The sequence below is a fragment of the Coffea arabica genome, chromosome 9c (genome assembly GCF_036785885.1).
Source record: "Coffea arabica cultivar ET-39 chromosome 9c, Coffea Arabica ET-39 HiFi, whole genome shotgun sequence".
NCBI lineage: Eukaryota > Viridiplantae > Streptophyta > Magnoliopsida > Gentianales > Rubiaceae > Coffea > Coffea arabica.
Window position 1 is genome coordinate 43833854 of NC_092326.1, and position 14554 is coordinate 43848407.

Sequence of the window (14554 nt, forward strand, 5' to 3'; positions counted from 1 at the left end):
TATGTTTAAGTTCAAACTTGATTCGATACTTTAATTGAATCTTAATTCATGCTCGATGTCGAACTCAAACTCGTTGAAAACCGAACCCACATCAAATGCTTAATAAATGGGATAATTTCAGGAACCTCTCTTAAGGTTTCTTATAATTACATTTAAATACCCTATAATATTGAAAATCACACAATCCTCCCTTTTCAAATAGATGTGACCAAATGTCGCCCTCAATAGCTTCCAAATGACCAAATTGCCCTAAAAAGGTTATGCATTTTCTGCTATTGAAAGAAAAATGAGAAAACGAAATTGAATCAAATATAAATGTTTTTATATTTCTTTATGTCAATTAGCTGGTGGTGTAACAACTTGAGGAGACAAGATGTCAAACGGTGCCATTATTTTGAGAATACCCAAACTAGCTCTACTAAGAGATAACTCAAGAAACCAAATATATCCTTAAATTGGTGATCCTTTATCCAATGTGAAAAATCAAACAAGCTATCGTCTTCTGCTACTTACTTCTTCTTCTTTATTACCCTTACACCACTTGAAATAGTCACAATTGGTGCAATAGAAATATAATCTATTTGAATTTCTTTCACTTTTTGAAATTCTAATTACTACATTGCATCTGCGGTCACAAATTTTGTTTTTGGTCCTCAATGATGCTCCTCCATGATTTGAGCTCTTGTGATAACTTGAGAAAACAAATTTGTTCTTCAACTGCTGTGCTAGTCAATGTGTGAATCTGTAATACTTGGTGAAGGTCATAACTAACTTCACCAAACAATGCCTTCTCTGGAAAATCGAATGCATATTTTTCACATATGCTCTCGTTAATATGTTGCCAGGACTACAATTGATGGTGCAACGGCACATTTTGGTTTTAATAGTCAAAAGCTGACTTCCTACATGTATTCTTTGCTATCTTGAGGGGCTCATTGGAAAGCCAATATTTTTCCTTTTTTTATTTTGTTAATTTCATAATAAAAAAAAAAAGATGGTACATGTTTTCTCCTACATACAATGAGGGCAAATTTGGTAGAAAATCATGTGTCAGTACTTGTTCTCAATTTTTAAGGAGCCTTTTCATGACAAGGGCTGAAATTGTTATAAAAAATTGTCATTCAAGGGGAGGGTAGCATAATTTTTAATAGGGATAATTTCAGATACCTCCCCTGAGCTTTCTAACAGTCTCACTCTCCTCTCCTGTGGTTTAAAAAATATCACAAACCTCCCCTGTCTGAATTTCAGGTCCCATTTCTTATATCATCATGGCCAAAAAGACTTAAATACCCTCACAAGTTAACTAATATTTCGTGATTATCAGGACAAATTTGGTGAAGTTAGTTATAAACACAATTAAACGATAAATTAGAAACCTTTAACCAATATAGAAACAGGCAAGTAACTAACATCTAACATAATGTACATGTTTGTAAACTGATTGTACCTCATAGATCACCCCGTGTAAGGTGTTTATAGGCAAATTAGTATTTAGTCATATTGATAAAATCACTAATGCAAGATAATCAGGGCATTTATGGTAGATAGTTGTTTCTCTCTCCAACTCCCCATTTTTTATCTGGAATTATCCCTTTTTAATATTAGAGGGAATTTAAGTGTAGTTATCAAAAATCTTGAGAGTGGTTTTGAAATTATCCATTAATAAATTCAGTCCGAATTATTCCTTCACACACGTACACATCAACAAGCACAAGACTTTCAGAAATGGGCAAACAAGTGAGAATGCACCAAATCGCAAACGGGACTTCCGTGCATGGTGCCACTACCCGTTGACCTGGAAATGGTCCCTCGTAGCTCTGGGCTCCTCCATTATAAGTGTACTTGCATATGTACTTAATACGACAGTAATACGGATATGTAATGTTTGACGTCTGGATTACACTATGTTTTTTCCCTCTCCAGTATAAACAATCTACATAGGTTTTTACAGCATTTGAAATCTTTTAGTCCTGCTCCTAGGTCTTAGCTACTCTTCTATACGTACTTCGCAGTCAAGACGGCATTTTTTTTTTTTTGAAAACTTTTAGCAAGCAAATAGCTATATATATATATGTATAGACAATGTTGAGAATTCTCAAAATCTTAAAGAAAGAAAACATGAATTTCTAAAACTGGGGGATGACGGTCCCTTCACGCCCTAGTTCCGTTGTTCGCATTTAGGTCAAACCCATCTGGCTTTTGGTTTTGGAACTCCGGGTTTGTGTATGCTAGCTGCAACGGAGCTTTCGTCAAAAGCAACTGGTAAGTGGCAGCTAGTGCAGGTCGTTTACTATCTACTCACTTCTGCTGTATATTTCAACAGCCAATTATTGCTCTTGTTTGGATTGTGATCGTTTTTCATAAACATATTTATCATTTATTTTTTTTATTTTATATATATTAAATCGTTATAATACATTTTTTATAAATATTTTTAAAAATAGCAATTCAAACAGAATAGGAAGTTTATTGGTATTGGTTTTCTTTTTTCAAGTTTCAGAAAGCACGGAATAAATTTCCAGCTTCACTAGCTAGAAACTACTACGGAGAAAGTTGTCTCTCCTTGATTTCACAAATTTTTCCAACTTTTGAATGTCCGAAGTGGGGGACTAGCTTCTCTAAGAATCCTGCTTTATGAAAGTTAAATTAACTTTTATCACAGCTTTGGACGACTTTCTATCCATGTAGTGACCATCCACCTCAGGCCAAAGTGGGAAAAGTCAACCATTATGAAATCCACTTGCCGGAGCTGCACAGGTTGAATAATCAAATAAATTGAATACAATTTCATAGAATGAACAAGGAAACAACAGGTGTCCTCCTTTTTCTCTTTTTTTTTTTTTGGTGTTGGGTCTTTGCCTTTTTCTGATCTTGGACTTAAAACTTTTCCTCCAGTTGAGGGAACCCCATCTTCTACAAATCTTTTTCACTTTCATACCATTTGATGTTTTCGCTGGTGTTGAATAAATACTCTTTTGAATCACTGAGATTAGCTCAGTGGCCACACCACCAAAGTTGGTGAGGTGGGAGGTCAAGGAATCAGATGTTGCCTCCCACTATTGACCACAAAAAATGAGGCAGGCCACTTTAAAGTGGCTTCCAGACGCACTCGTCTGGACCGATAGGTGGTTCAGTCTTCTCCGATTTCTTCTGGATCTCTTCAGTCCCCCCTCCTCGTAGCATAGAATAATTGTAGGTCTATCGTATTGACAAAAAAAAAAAAAGATTAAGTACTCTTTGAAAAATGCTGTCCTAGAAATGCGACGGCCAATTACTTGTACCCATTTCTTTTTTTACCACGATCTTGATTGAGTTTAGTTCTTGGTGCCAATCATGCTGTTTGTGCACGTACCTAGGAGGACTGGAGGATATAGTCATGCTTTCTACTATATATTTGTATATATAATGCAGCCAGATCGTTTCCCATTTTAATCTGCAAACTCCAAGGGAATTCCGTCGTCTCTCTGAAAAATAGGTTGGGGAAAATTACCTTTGATGGTCTATGCTTGCTCTCTCGTAAGGACAGTTCAATGTCAATTGTTGTGCACACCCACCTCGGATTCTTCGGTTAGGTGACTCAACCCAACATATTTTCGACCGGGATGACCACCTTGGTTATCTTGTTATTCATCCTCATCTTCGCCCTCCTGAGGTGAGTCTACCTTGGTCAGTTGGACCTATCTGGTTACTCGGCGTCTGATATTTACAGGCAAAAGCTGACTCATGCTAGATAGGCTGATATGACTGTCGCCGCTGTCATGCCCAGACCTACCTCTGACACCGCCGTTCTAGGTTGACTTCTTACAGGTAACGAGAAGTAGGTTCCATCATTTATCTTATCAGTATCTTTACTATAAATATTCCCCTTCCTTTGAGGGAAAAGAGAGGATTTTGACTTAATTTCTCTCTTGCTCATAACTAACCCAACTAGTGTTGCTTTTACTCTGATCCCTTACATAATTGAATTTAGCATCGGAGCTAGATCGGAGGACACATCTTCGATTGTGTCTCTATCTTGACAGGTCAGCTTGTGCTGTAGACTCGGTTCATTAGTCCGGAAATAATCTCATCAATTGTGGAGTACAAATCACATATATTACAAAAGGGGGACATTAGACTACTTGAAACTTGGGAGTGCAGCCCTTATATAATCGTTCTTAGACCATGCATGACGACATAAAAGAAGAATGCAACAATAAAACCGTTGTAGCGCGAGATTTTGATTTATGAAACTCTTAAAAGGTGCGCTTTGATCAATGTTTTTAAAATTGGACCGGAGAGTGAACCGAAAAGCCTTTCGGTTTACGGTTCGATCCGTTCAATCGGTTCAACTCCGGTTCAAAGGTTTAATAATTTTTTATTCATTTTGGTATGAAAAATTTTGAATAAAACTAAAATATTTATTTTAAAAAATAAATACTTAATAAAAACCAGTTGAACCTCTCAATTTTTACTGATTTTAACCGGTTCTTGATCTGTTTTGATCGGTTCAATTAATTCTTTGGGTTTTTAACTGAACCGTACCAAAGGCATGGCCGGTTCGCAGTTCAACAGGCCGGTCCGATTTTCAAAAATATTGGCTTTGATCTGAAGTAAGGACATGATTCAGGAATTTGCCCATAGTCTATTCCACATCCAATACAGATCTAGGCTAGCTGGTCCGCGGATACAAATGGCAGCCTGAATTTATGGTTTAATTGCCACCAGATGAATTGGTTTCTAATTACAACATGTTTTGAGGATGAAAGAGCCAAGTGTAGCTCCCAACAGGACAATTGTCACTCGAAAAGATCAAAGAATAAATATGAAATTCAGAGCTATATATGCCTGCCTAATCTGATGATTCCAAAGCCGATAGACAGTGGTGAATTTAGTAGACTAGCAATTGGTCATCTCTCCTTTCTTGGCACAAGGATGATGATGAGCAATGACCAGTAGTAGTAATTGACAGGAGCCAAGCTTTTTGAAGATCTCCAGCTATGCTGCCTCGGCCTATCAAGAAGAGAATGTATTCAACGAAGACAGCATGATAGGGTAATGTGATGGGACCATCACTTGGCAGGCCGAACTCCTCCTTCGACATCTCCAATAGTTTCCTGAAGATGTCGCTGTTTAGATAAGCTAAAGGGATCAAAAAGCGCATCTGATCAGCAGTGTAGACAATAAAATGGCCACCTTTGATATTGTGCTACAACTCTCTAAATTTTCACCTTCGTTGTCTCTAGTTGGAAATGAAATTCTCCTCCTGTGAATTGTTGCTTACTTCTGCCATTTCCTGGCCATCTTGATAAGTGTCTTGGAACTGATCATGCTGCTAACACGGACGTTCGAGGCTTTATAACACGAAATTTAGAACTTGAAAGGACCAGCTCTGTCAATTTCAACAGGAATTGAGGATGCTCACCTCGGCCATCCCGCATGTCCGAGGTGAACCCACCTCGTCCCTCATCAGAGCTCATCCGTGTTTTGAGCATAACCCCTGAACTCGGCCGGATCCCTAGTCTACCGTGTAGGTGACCTCGGCACCTCCACCTCAGCTGCACGCTGATGATGTCAAGCCACCTGACATCACCCGGGACCAGTACTTTATCTGAAAAGCACTGGAGGCACTTAATGGCACCTGCACAATACTCTCCGTCATCATACCCAGAAGGCTACAGTGTCAGGGTCAGACCTCCTGACAGGGGACAGAGCCGTAATGCCAGAGAGTGGGTCCCACTAGCATGAGCCTTCCGCCCTGTCCTCTACTCTCCTTCTATAAATACCCCACACACACTCCCAACAAGTAAGCATACTGTTCACTCACTCATACTCTTGTTATTCTTGTTCTCATACTAATTTGATCGTCGGAGTGATCCCAGGGGAAAAGCCCCGCCTTCCACTTCGACCGTGAAACCTCACTTCATTCCACCCTAGGTGAGATAATCGAGTTCACCTCACTACATTAACAAGAGAGCTGATTTCGGTTGGACTAATTACTCGTAAAAAATCACCTCTTCAATTGGCGCCGTCTGTGGAAACGAGACTATTGCTAAAATGAGATCCACGCCCTCCAGAAGCGGAAGAGTTCCCTCGACCGGGGTTGGACAGACCTCGAGAGTCCAGCAAGATCGCATTTCTGAAGAGCAAGGGTCCCAAAGGACCCAACCCAACAACGAAGACGCCATCGCCAAGATGGCCGAGTTCGTAACTGACAACCCCAACATTTTTGAGGAGCTAGGAAGGTACCTCAAGAGGCAAGCGAAAGAAAAATCGAGTCTTCCAAGAGGAGATCGACGAAGTCCACTGAAGTACCTTCAGGTGAGGACTCTGATGAGGGGCGTCTCTCTCGGAGTACCTCCAGGCACGCCTCCTCCAAGGCAATCTCCAAAATTGCCTCCATTTCCCGGGCGTTTTCCCGGGGACTGCTAGGGAAACGGTCCGAGGACCCACCTCGACGCCCCGGGGGCCTAGTTTCTGACTACATGAGGGCTCCGCCCTTCACTGATGACATCAATGGGGAGATGGTACCCCCGAACTTTAAGCTTCCAAACTTGCACACCTATGACGGCCGAGATGACCCCGAGGATCACCTCCGCGCCTTCATCTCCGCATTCCGACTCTACTGCGTCCCCGACGCTGTGCTCTGTCGGGCTTTCCCCATCTTCTTACATGGAACTGTCCGGAAGTGGTTCTGGAGTTTAGAACCTAGGAGTATTTCCTCCATGGATGAGCTGATAGACCGGTTCATCCACCGTTTTGTATCGTCCCGACCAATAACAAAGATTTCAGCTTACCTCTTGAACCTGCAGCAGGGTCAGGGCGAGTCACTTCGCTCGTATGTTCAAAGGTTCAACGAGGAGAATGTGCAGATACCTGATCAGAACGAGCAGGTAACCATCGCTATCTTCACCAACGGGTTAGTGGCAGGGATTTTCAACACCGAAATCCATCGGGACTACCCCCGTACACTTCGGAGACTCTGGGAAAGAGTGGACCAGAGAATCCGAAATGAGGATGTAAATCGCATGAAGCGAGAAGCCCAAGCATCTCGTACGGGGCAAGATCCCAGGAGGAGGAAAGACACCGGCCGAGCTGAACAAGGCCCCGGCAGCTCATCCAGCCAGTTTTGAGACCGCCGAAGCGTTTTCGATCGGATCGTGAAGGGAAGGTCGTCCACCTCGGACGCCGAGCTCACACCACTCAATTCCAGCCGATCCCATGTTTTGACTGTGATGAGGCAGAATCACATCAGTCGAACCCCTCCTGAGATCCCGGGGAGGAGGGATAGGAGGAATTCCAACCTCTATTGTGCCTACCACCGAGATGTTGGGTACGAGACCGAAGATTGCAATGATTTGAAACGAGAAATTGAGAACCTCATCCGCCAAGGATACTTGAAGCAGTTTGTCCGCAAGGATGGAACTTTCAACCGAAGCGCCTCCCACCGGGAGAGCCGAGGTCCCCGCCGAGAAGACAGGCGGGACACAAAACTTCAATGCCGAGGTCCCGAGGACTGTAAGGAAGAAAAGAGGCCTCCACGCGACGGATCGCCAGGCTACGACCCAAACATCGCCAGGGTGATCAACACGATCGCGGGTGGCCCAACGGGGGGAGACAGCCAGAACTCCCGGAAACGGACATACCACCAGGCCGGCATGGAAGCGGCCGAGCCGAGCTCCCGGTTATCCGACGTGATCACCTACGGTCCCAGCGACCCTGTCCCCGCCGCCTCCAGCAATCACGATATCCTCGTGATTGAGGTCCTCACTAATAACTATATAGTCAAAAAGGTTTATGTCGATCCCGGAAGCTCGGTAGACATCTTGTACTACCGCACTTTCGAGAGTTTAAAACTGACCAGAGAGCAACTCACTCCTGTCAGAACCCCTCTTGTCGGTTTCGGGGGATACGTCGTCCACTTGGAGGGCATGGTGACCCTGATGGTAACTATCGGGCGTCATCCACGCTGCCGAACTGTGCCTATCAGTTTTACGGTGGTCAAAGCAGACTCTCCCTACAACATGCTGATAGGCCGGCCCACGCTCAACGCCTTGAGAGCCGTATACTCCACCTACCACCTGAGTTTTAAATTCCCAACAGCTGCGGGGATGGCCGAGGTGAGCAGCGACGTGGGCGCCGCCGGGGAATGCTACCTGGCCACCATTCAAGCAGCAGTCATACCCCGACCCTCGCCAAGGTCAGAAGAAAAGAGACCAGCGGTCCTCTCCATAGACTGCATCGACCCTCAGAAAGAAGGAGAACCCAACAGGTTTGAGCCCGGGGATGAGGTGGAACAAGTGGTTTTGGATAAAGCGAAACATGACCAAATAGTCCAAATAGGGACCAGACTCCCCTCACCCCTGAAAGAAGAAATGATCTCCCTGATCAAGGACCACCGAGACGTTTTCGCGTGGTCCGCAGATGAAGTGGTCGGAGTGCCACCCGATCTCATGATTCACCAACTCAACGTTAACCCACAGGCTCGACCTGTGCGGCAGAAACGAAAGCATTTCGGCCCCGAACGTAGCAAGGCCATATCGGATGAGGTCGACAAGCTCTTGTCGGCCAAGATGATTCACGAAGTCCAATACCCCACCTGTCTGTCCAATCCAGTCATGGTCAAAAAGGACACCGGTGGATGGAGAATGTGCGTGGATTTCACCGAGCTCAACAAGGTATGCTCCAAAGACTGCTACCCTCTACCGAGGATAGACGCCCTCGTCGACTCGGCAATGGGACATGAGATCCTCTGCTTCCTAGATGCCTTCAAAGGATATCATCAAATAGGAATGAGTGAAGAGAACCAAGAGAAGACGGCGTTCTACACCAACCAAGGTGTTTATTGTTATACTACCATGCCGTTCGGCATAAAGAACGCCGGAGCGACCTACCAAACGCTGATCAACCGACTCTTCAAAAATCAGATCGGCCGCAATGCGGAGGCCTATGTGTACGACATTCTCGTCAAAAGCCTCACCACTTCAGCCTTTCTGTCGGACGTAAGGGAGGTCTTTGGTGTCCTACGGGACTCAAGGATGAAGCTCAATCCCAAGAAGTGCGTCTTCGGCGTCATCTCGAAAAAATTCTTGGGGTATCTGGTTTCCCACCGGGGAATCGAGGCCAACCCCGACAAGGTCAAGGCCATTCAGGACATGTCCCCACCTCGGAACATCCGAGAAGTCCAAAGGCTGAATGGACGCCTGGCCGCGCTGAATCGCTTCTTGTCCCAGTCTGCTGAGAAAACTCTGCCCTTCTTTAAGGTGCTAAAAAAGGCTGATCAGTTTACCTGGACTGAGGAGTGCCAGGCTACCTTCAACAAGCTAAAGCAGTACCTCCATCCCTACCAACTCTCGCTTCACCTCGGCCCGAGAAGAAACTCTACCTTTACCTCTCCACAGCCGACGAGGCTGTCAGCGCTGTTCTTATCCGGGATGAGGGCACTCAAGTACCAGTCTACTACGTCAGCCGAGCTCTCCGCGGGCCGGAGACTCGATACACTCAGGTGGAAAAACTGGTGCTGGGACTAGTCCACGCAACTCGGCGATTGAAGGCCTACTTCCTTGCTCATCCCATCTCCGTCAAGACCGACCAGCCCATTCGGCAGATATTGGTGCGACCCGAGACTTCCGGTCGCCTCACCAAGTGGGCTGTCGAATTGGGAGAGTATGACTTGTCATATGAGCCCCGCACCGCCATAAAAGTACAAGACTTAGCCGACTTCCTTGCCGAACTCACCTTCACGGAAGGTTCGGAATCCACCTTCGCCTTGGCCGAGGTGTCCACCCCATTCCTGTGGACATTGTATGTAGATGGATCCTCTAATGGAGAGGGCAGCGGAGCTGAATTGCTCCTGGAGGGCCCCTAGGGAAAAGTATGCTCGTACGCCCTCCGCTTTGGCTTCCCAACCACCAATAATGAAGTCGAGTACGAGACTTTAATTGCTGGACTCCAGCTGGCCCGCAGGCTCGGCGCCCAGCAAATCCACGTTCGCAGTGACTCCCAACTCGTTATACGCCAAGTTCTTGGTGAATACGAGGCCAATGATGAGACCATGCAACGGTACCTCTCCAAAGTTCACCAACTCACCGCGTACTTCGAGTCTTTCGAAATCCAAAGAATACCCCAGTCTCAGAATAAGCGGGCCGACGCCTTATCCCGGTTGGCTTCCACATCATTCTCTGACCTCAACAAGACAGTCTTAGTGGAAGTTCTGAATGAACCGGGATACATGGAAGATGTGGCCTACCCTGTGCACTCTGAAAATACTTGGATGACCCCGTTCATCCTCTTCTTGGGTCAGGGAACCCTTCCCGAAGATCGAGTCGAGGCGAGGAAGATACAACGCAAGGCTGCTGCTCGGTATGCTCTCCGCGATGGAGAGCTGTACAAGCGCTCCTACCTTGGTCCGTGGCTGAGGTGCGTTACACCCGAGAAAGGACGCCAGATCCTTCACGAGATTAACGAGGGCCTATGTGGAGCCCACGTCGGCCACAGGATGTTAGCCAAGAAAGCTTTGATTCTTGGATATTTCTGGCTCTCCGTTCGACAAAACGCCCAAGACCTCGTTCTCGACTGCCATTCCTGCCAAGTCCACGCCCCCGAGCACCACCAGCCCTCAAACTTCATGGTACCCGTCACCTCACCCTGGCCGTTTGAGCAATGGGGGACAGACATCATAGGTCCTTTCCCCAAGGCCGTCGGGGGTTATACCTTTCTGGTAACCGCTGTGTATTACTTCACCAAGTGGGTTGAGGCCGACCCTCTGAGGACCATCACCGGGTTGGCAATTCAAAAATTCTTTTGGAAATGCATCGTCTGCCGCTTCGGTATACCTCAGGTCATCATCTCGGATAATGGAAGGTAATTTGCCGAAAACCCCTTTAAAATTTGGTGCACAAACCTTGGCGTCAAACAACATTTCACTTCGGTGGGCCACCCCCAGGCCAACGGTCAAGCAGAAAACTTCAACCGAACTCTCCTGCATGGTCTCAAGACCCGGTTACACCGAGTTGGGTCATCTTGGGTGGAGGAACTCCCAGTGTCCTATGATCGTATCGAACCACGCCGAGGTCAGTAAAGCAAGAGACCCCCTTCTCCTTGACCTACGGCGCCGAAGCTGTCATCCCGGCCGAGATCCTTACCCCCAGCCTTCGCCTGGCAACCTATGCCGCCGAGGTGAACGACGAAGAGAGGCAGCTGGATCTCGACCTCGTCGAGGAACGAAGGGATCTCGCCTCAGCCCGGATAGCTTCCTACAAGAACACACTGGCACACTATTACAATGCCTGCGTCAGACACCGTAGATTCCAGCCTGGAGACTTGGTTCTCAGAAAAAACTCGATCAGCCGAGTTGAACCGCAAGGGAAATTGTGCCCGAAATGGGAAGGCCCTTACCGAGTTGTGGAATCTGACCTTAAGGGATATTGTAAACTGAACTACCGAGATGGCTCACTAGTGTCGAGGTCTTGACATGCCGAGAACCTCAAAATGTATTATGCTTGAATTTTAATCAAGTAATGATTTCGAATGTTATGTTATTTTTCAACATCGATATTACGCTATTCAAAAATAAGGGGAACAAACAAGGGACGAAGTCAAAGCAAGAAATTAAAGTGCCGAGATGAGAAAAATAGACGTTTCATTTAATGAAAGGACAATACAGAAGAGAATACAAGACCGAGATAGGAAGTGCTACTAAGCATCTCCCACCTCGGAACCCTACTAAAATATCTACGAGCCGACCCCTATCTCGGCTCCCTCCTGGGCAGCCTTCTCTCCGGTCTCCTCTCCGTCGGGGTGAACCCCTTCTCCCCCTCCAGGCTCTTCGACGACCTTCTCGCCGATGTCTCCCTCAGCCTCTCTCCTCCATCCTCATCAAACACCTCGTCGATTTCTGATAGCCATTTGTTGAATTCTTCCCGGATCTCGGCCAAGTTCTTTCCAGTTTGGACGCCCTCGGCCATCCGGTCGCACAAGTCCTTGGAGTCCTCATTGTAGTTGGCATTGTCTTTCAGCGACTCCAAGGCTTCGGAGGAGAGGTGAACTGCGGCCGCGTCCACGCCTGACGTGAAGCCGAACATGAAGCTCGGCGCGAGTAGTTGGTCGAGATCCAGGGTGAAGTCTTCGAACCTCCGAAATGCATCCACGGCCGAGGCCCCAGCACTCTTGAGGTCTTGTTCGTGGGACTTCTTCACCTCGTCCCCCCTCTTCTGCTATTCCTCGAGGGCCGATCTGAGGCTGTTGATTGTAGCCACGGCCTCCTCATCCTTCGTCTCGGCCTCTTTAAGCTGTCTTTGAAGCTCGGCCTTCTCAGACTCGGACACGGCCAGTTTTTTCTCCAACTTGGAGATCTGATTTTGTAACTTGCCGGAGTCCTGCTCCTCGACCAGAGCACAGTATCGGTGTGTCATCTCGGCCACAAAGGCTGAGTTGGAAGCTGTGGTCACCATGAAACTTTGAACCACTTCGGCCGGAGTCAGTTTCTTCATATACTCCAAGTCCCTTGGCAAGGTCGACTGCATCACCAGCTCTTGTGCAACCCGAGGATGGCTGCACCTGTCGTTGACCGTAAGTGTCCAGTTCGGACACCAGTGCTCGCCGGGGTGCGTTTTCTCCTTCCCAGAAAACATCGGGGGGCTATGGAAACGGTTCCATAGTGAGGTCCCCGAGACCGGATTGATTGGGGGTTTCAGCTGCTTACCTCGGCCATAAGGAGGCGGGAGTGCCCTGACAATTTCAAGAGGCACTCCCTCTGACACAGGAGAGGTAGACCCAGTAGCCGTGGCGGGCGAGCTGCTTTGAGCTGCCGTGGCGGGAGTGCTCCTGGCCGCCGAAGTCTTGGCGGCCTGCTCTTGTGACTTCCTCTTCGGCGGAGGGGCCGACGTCTCATCGGAGCTCTTCTTCTTCGACCTTTTGGCCACCTCGGCCGAGCCCGATGTGACGATATCGGACAATTTGACCACTGCACAAGAAACAAACATTATTATTTGCCACAGCCGAAATGAAAGAAAAGCCATGAAAGAAAAATTACAAGGTTTCTTAAGTTTAGTGGAAGTGAAGGGAGCCTTGTCAGGACTGAGCAAAGCTCGGCTAATCCCCCCGTCAACCAACACGGCTTTGGGGTAGTCCAAACTGTATATCCGAAGTCCTGACCCCATCAGCTTCTGGAAGGTCTCCTTCTCGGCATCCCCTGCGGAGGGGTCGGCATTCGCTTTAATTGGCCTCCACCAAAAACCCCTGGGAAAGTCCACTCCGGATTCAAAGAAGAAGTCGCGCTTCGAATTCTTGATCGAGTTGGGAGCACCAATCACGAACTTCGGGATGGCATTGTTCCGGTTGCAGATATAAAACTATCCCTTGTCCGTCCCATGCGCCTTGAGAGTGTAGCATCGGCGGAAGAAATCCACAGAGGGAGTCACCTCCTGATGTCGACACAACATCTCGAAGCTTACGATGATGCGGACGGCGTTCGGAGTGAGCTGAGTAATCCTCACGCGGAAGTGACGAAGTACGTCTCTCAAGAACCTCGACGTCGGCATCCTCAGCCCGACCTCCAACTGTTGGACGTAGATGGCCACCATACCCATAGGGAGCTTCTCGGCTGAGTCATCTGGCCCGGACGGTGTGATGATATACCCCGGCCGGAAAGGGTACTTGCTTAATACCTTTTCGGCCCTATCTCTTCCTATGCGACTTCTAAACTTCGGCATCTTGCCGAAATCGATGTTAGCCGCGTCCCTCGGAGCGACTGGCTCCGGTACGCCCTCGTCATGGGGTATCTCGGTCCCGAGCTCGGTATCGTAGACGACCTCGGAACCACCCTCGCTCATCTCGGATGACTCCAATTCCGAGCCTGCCTCGCCGGCTCTCACCTCGGCTGATCCTTCCTCAGAACTCGGCGTCGACCCCTCAGAGCTGGAAGTCGTCACTTCTTCAGGATCCGGCCTCACCTCGGTCTGGTAGCTCGGTGTCACGGTTTCTTTATGGGTCTTAGCTATTTTGGCCATGTGTGTAAGACGAGATGGAAAGAAAGATACTTACTGTTGACTACGGTATCGAACGAAGATGATGACTTCGACTGGGATCTCGGCTGGCAGGATTGATCTCGGCAACACTCGTAAATTTTGCAAGTCGCAGGCAAAGAAAAAAAGTGATGGCCATACGGTGAATAGGATCCCCTATTTATAAGGGTTTGGGGGGAATCCGAAGAGGCGGCAAGAATGCGAAAAGATGGCCACGTTCGAATTCAAAACGCCGTGCCTCCCTCTCTCCTCATTAATGCCCCGTCCTTTCGACTGACACCCTCTGCACGAAACGTCCCACTATTTCACGACGCGACGGTTACCAGTGACCACGTTCTGTCAACTGACTCGCCCACGTGTCATGTCCCTGCATCTTCCGGAGCAGTTTCGGGACTCCGACTCTTTACGACTTCGGCACAAGGAAGCCTCGGTACCCTCCTGGCCCGGAGCTCCCGAGGATTGGGGGGCTTATTGAGGATGCTCACCTCGGCCACCCCGCATGTCCGAGGTGAACCCACCTCGTCCCTCATCAGAGCTCATCCGTGTCTTGA